The 5,730-nt window shown below is 39.4% G+C and overlaps 1 pseudogene; it reads left to right on the top strand.

The window, feature by feature from the left end:
- Nucleotides 1–1,686: 1,686 nt before the first annotated feature.
- Nucleotides 1,687–3,945, top strand: LOC122201256 (annotated as a pseudogene).
- The last annotated feature ends 1,785 nt before the right edge of the window (nt 3,946–5,730 follow it).

The raw sequence follows: 5,730 nt of genomic DNA, 5'->3' as shown, positions 1-5,730 counted from the left end.
CGTCCTGAAATTTCATGAACCTTTATTCAGACTCAGAAAGAACCCAAACCATTTCATTAACATTTGCCAAAAGATTACTGGATATTGTGACTGCATTGCATTTAATAACAGTGGCTAAGAATTCTTTTGTAAGCTCCATACTTACTAGTGAACCAATGATATCTCTTCTTTGTCCACAGAATACATTAAACTGTACTCTTAAAAGTGGAGCATCTCCTTATGCATGGGTAAAGACAAAGTGTTCTCCAAATACGGTCTAGGACATATTGCTCTGAACTTTGGAAATACAGTTTATTTTGTGATTACAGTTAATTTTTTTTTTAAGTTTATTTGGGGCGGGGCACAGAGAGAGGACAAGAGAGAGAATCCCAATCAGGTTCCACACTGGCAGCGCAGAGCCTGACACAGGGTCAAACTCATGAACCGAACTATGAGATCGTGACCTGAGCCCAAGTTGGATGCTTAACTGACTGAGCCACCCAGACACCCCTTGATGTGCTGTTTTAATTCTGTCAATATTATTACTGTAAATTTAATCATATCAATAATTAAATACCATTAGTTTTCTCTATAGTAATTCTGGTATCATTTTTCTGTCACACTAAAAGCAGATTGATATAACTTGGAAAACTGATAGTATAACTGTATGTTTTTGTTTACAGTCAGCTGGGAAAAAAGTTCTAAAATATTCAATTATCAATTCTATATGTGTTTTCCCATTTTTTATTAAGGTATCATTTACATATAGTTAAATTAACCCTTTTTAGTGTATGTTTTCATGAGATATGACAAATAGAAACAATTATGTAACCTCCATCACAATCAAGTTGTATTACAATTCCATCACCCCCAAAGAAATTTTTGAGAGTTCAGCCACAGTTAAATATATCTTCCTTTTGGGATCTTGTCCAAGGGCCTTTCACTTCCCTCACTAGACCATCTGGCCTTTCCCAGGAAGTTCTTAGCCCTCAAGTTGATGGGAATAGCGAGGCCACTGTGTTCACAGTCCAAGGGAGAGGGCTGGCAACAGCACGTATAAGGCCATGTACCCAGACTCTCAAAAGAGTCCTCAACCTAGTAGGATTGAGGGGAGGAGTAGACCACCAGTGAGTCACTCCTGGGTTTGTCAAGAGGCAAAGGTACCCTATACTTACCTGTTTTTGCCACTCTGCCCTGCCTTAACCTCCTCAGGTACACACAACACACAGTTATTTACATGTGCACATACACAAAAATATCTCTAATATACATAAATACATACATATACATGATCAACCCTATGCACAAATGTTCACTGACATATAAACTCAGACATGTACATAGACATGCACATGCATGTGCTGATGAACGACTTCTGGGAAAGTTGCAACATGTGTGGACATTATCTGCAATTTACTCTTCCTGTTGCTCAACTTCATACTTCCCCATGCCAGAAGACATCAGATGCTGCTTGATTCTGACTCTTCCTTGGGGCTTCTCTCTTGCTATAGGTTATGGTAGCTAAAGGGTGGTTTCTAATTTTCAACCAATTCAGGGAGTTTGTGTCATTGAGAGACAGAACGAGCCTGATGCTCATTATGAATGAGATATTGGGGGCTGGTGGGACAATAGGGCATGGGAAAGTAAAGCCTGTGTGACTTCTTTTGTAGACGTGGATCACTGTGCAGAAGCAGCTGGCTGCCAGAGATGGCTGTGAGGGTATCAGTCTATATCTAGCTGAATTTGTGTCTCTAGTCTTAAGAAAGCCCATATTGTAAAGCTTACATTTCTCTGGATCATCAATAGGATGGTGCACATGGTGAATTTTGCACATGGTGAACTCTTCTCTGAGCATTGGAGAGCATTTTGAGCACCTGTGGGTTCATCAGCTGATCTTTCTTGAATACTCCTCAGCTGTGAGCTGGGGAATGGGCAGGTTCTACTTGGGTGGAGTCAAGTTAATTCCGGTCTTGCTAGAGGAAGTGCCCCTGCTAGTATAGGCCATAGACTATTTCTGGAAGGATAAACAAAGCATTGTGAACATTGATTGCTTTGGGGGAAGGAAACTGAGTAGCTGGTATCAAGGCCCTGTTTGGTGAGATGGGGAGGGCTCTGGGAGTTCTCAGTGGAAGACCCTTAGAAGAGGCAGGGCATGAGCTCAGCCCTGAATGGGGTCAATAAGTGAAGGAGGACAATTAATCTGGTATTAGCTTAGAATCCAACATTGGCCCTACCTCCTTTTCAGAGGTTCTACATAGAATCAAAGCAAGAATGTATAGATGAAAAGGTTAGGGAGGTTGTCCCAACCTTCTTGCCTATCTAGTATGTCAGGCCAGCAGAGGGTCCTCATATTTGCCTGGCACAGTGTCCCACAACTTGCTTTTCCCTTTGGGCCCAGGACAGGCCTAGCTTAGAAGGAGAAGGTGGGGATGCCCCTGTTCCCTGAGTTTTTTGTGGACAAAGACCATTGACCCAGTGATTTTTGGACCCACATAGCTTTTCCTTTTGGAATTACAAGTCTGAGTTGGAGCGGCAGGGCCCTGTTCTAAAGCCTGAACTGCTAGGGGTGTTATCAGGGAGGGTCAGGGAGAAGGTTTTATACATGTTTGCTGACACAAATCAGAGAAAATGAGGTGGGAAAGGAGGTGCAGGGCAGGAGCTATAAACATGTGGTTCACTTTGGACTTTCCAAATTCTGAGGGGGGATGGGTAATGGACACTTTGGTCCCAAGGAGGGTGGCCGCTTGGAAAATAGTGAACAGTAAGGCTTGACTAGAGATATAGATGGTGTGAAGGGAGATTCTTGGAAGAATAATAGGATGGGTGGGTTGAGCCTGGATCAAAGAGAGCCTTAACGGTCACACTAGAAAGAGTTAGTATCCTACTAGCAATTTAGCATGACCAGAGTTACATGGATGGCACATTAATCTTGTGTGAGTAGGAGAGACCGGAGAAAGGGGATGGCATTTAAAAAGTTTTAATATTATTTATTTTTGAAGAGATGATACATTAAAATGGTTTAAAACTCAAAAAGTACAAAACAATATAAGATGAAACGTTTCCCTTCTATTTCTTATCCCAGCCATTCAGTTTCCTTCCCTAGGAGTAACCAACTTTAATAATGTCTTATTTTTCCAAAAATAGTATTATGTGTATACAAGAAAGAAAGTACATAGTTCTTTTATTTTCTCTTTTTTACACAGACACTAACATATTATACACCCTTCTTTTTCTTACATGTTTCATCTCATTTAATTAATGCAGCAAACATGTAAGCCAGTAATATCTCTATTTTACAGATGAGGCAATCGAGGCATAGAGGGGTTAAAAATTTACCTAAAATTACAGATTTTATAAATGGTAAAGTTGAGATTTGAACGTGGAGAGTCTGATTTCAGAGACCCATATTATTATAGGAATATATTATAATATCAATATTTATTGCACCAAAAATCCTAGTGGTAAAATTTATAAATCAGGAAACTGATCCCTTTCACATCAACTAAGAAGTGCTATCTTAGCATAAGTGTCTGTAAGGTAATTTTCAATTATTGACAGAATTTTCAGTTCTAGTAAGAGCTGTCTTTCGTCTGTCTCACCTAGAGCCTTCTGGTCGCAGACCTCCTCCGAGAAGTTTCCTGTCCATAGCAGAGGCTCTTCAGGTTTTCCTCGGTCATTAGGTTCACAGTCTCAGTCCATTTGAGGAGGAACATTGGTATTATAGCAGCAGCATTTACTAAGGAACTTGATCCTGTACAGAAACTTTTCATCGATAGGATTAGAGAATACAGAACTAAGCACAGGCATCTGGAGGACGTGTTGATATTGGCCCAGAGTACCAGCAAGAGCCGGAGAGGGAGTTTTTCAAAACTTAACCAAATGTATGGTAAAGCAGACATGAATACGTTCCCTAACTTCACATTTGAAGATCCCAAATCTGAAGCCATTGAAAAACTCCAGTCCTGAAGAAATAATGTAAAATTTATTTGGTAATTTGTCCTAGATTAGTTGCACAACTGGTCAGAAGTATCAGAATAAATATGTATTTCTCAACTGTCAAAAAGAAATAAAAAGCTGTCTTTCAATACATGAGTTTATTTTCTCTACATTAAAAAAAAAATTCTCTGATGGGGCGCCTGGGTGGCTCAGTCGGTTAAGCATCCAACTTCGGCTCAGGTCATGATCTTGGTGGTTCAGGGGTTTGAGCCCCCCCATTGGGCTCTGTGCTGACAGCTTAGGGCCTGGAGCCTGCTTTGGATTCTATGTCTCCCACTCTCCCTGCCCTTACCCTGCTCATACTCTGTCTCTCTTTCTCTCTCAAAAATAAACGCGAGTGTGTAAGGGTCAGAGAGAGAGGGGAGACACAGAATCTGAAGCAGGCCCCAGGCTCCGAGCTGTCAGCACAGAGCCCGACACAGGGCTCAAACCCATGAGCTGCGAGATCATGACCTGAGCTGAAGTCAGATGCTCAACTGACTGAGCCACCCAGGCACACTTACTTTTTCATTTTTAAAAACTAGTGTCCAGGAAGTAAGTTCAGAACAACTAACTAAATAAAGATGAGTTACCTTGAAATTCCATTATTTTTCCAAATGTGGGATTTTTCTCAATTTAAAAATTTGTGGCAAAATAAATGTACGTAACATAAAATTTACCATATTAATAATGTTTAAGTGTACAGTTCAGTGGTATTAAGTACATTTATAATGTGTAACCATCACCACCGTCCATCTCTAAAACTCTTTTCATCTTGCAAAATGGGAACTCTATACCCATTCAATAATGACTTCTCACTCATTCTTCTCTCCCCTGGCAACCACCATTCTACTTTCAAGTCCCTAGGATTTTGACTAGTCTAGGTAACTCAAGTAAGTGGAATCATATAGTATTTGTCTTTTTGTGACAGGCTTATTTCATCTAGTGTAATGTCCTCAAAGTTCATCCATGTTGTAGCATGTGTCTTCTTTTCCTTCTTTTTAAGGCTGAAAAATATTCCATTGTGTATATATACTACATTTCAGCTAGCCATTCATTCATGGATGGACATTTGGGTTGCTTTCACATTTTAGCTATTATACACACTGTTTTGCACTTGCTTTTTACATTAACAGTGTATCTTGGATATTTTTCCACATCAGTACACAATGTGTCTCCTTTTTTTATCTTTCCTTCTTTTTATTTTTTTGTTTTAGAAAATACTTCAATTTTTTGCACAAACTGTAGTTTCTTTGACTTGTCCCCTATAGCTGGATATTTGGATTGTTACACATTGGTTTTGTTTTTGTTGCTACATACTATGATATATATATTTACTTATCTCTCTATCTATCTAAATATGATCCATCATATATATGATCCAAGATACACCAATGACCTCATTCCATCCTTCAAAGCAGGGTTTGGCTCTGCTGTTGGGCTGATCTGTTGTGATCATATCCTCCTTCCCCTTTACTTTGCTATTGCTTTTTCAGGCTACAGGCTCACAAGGTACAGCCCTGCTGTTCCTACATTCCTTCAGGGCAGAGCCAACATTCAAGGGAGTAATAAAAAGGCAAATAATTTGGTGTCCCTTCAAACTGTTTTTTTTTTTTTTGCAGGAATTCTCTTTTTTAAAAATTTTTTACTTTTAGAAAATTTTTTAAAGTATTTTTTTATTTTTTAATTACATCCAAATTAGTTAGCATATAGTGAAACAATGATTTCAGGAGTAGATTCCTTAATTCTCCTTACCCATTTAGCCCGTCCCCCCTC

Source organism: Panthera leo, chromosome D1 (assembly GCF_018350215.1).
Source record: "Panthera leo isolate Ple1 chromosome D1, P.leo_Ple1_pat1.1, whole genome shotgun sequence".
NCBI lineage: Eukaryota > Metazoa > Chordata > Mammalia > Carnivora > Felidae > Panthera > Panthera leo.
The sequence above is the reverse complement of the archived record's forward strand: the minus strand, read 5'-3'. Positions and strand labels throughout refer to the sequence as shown.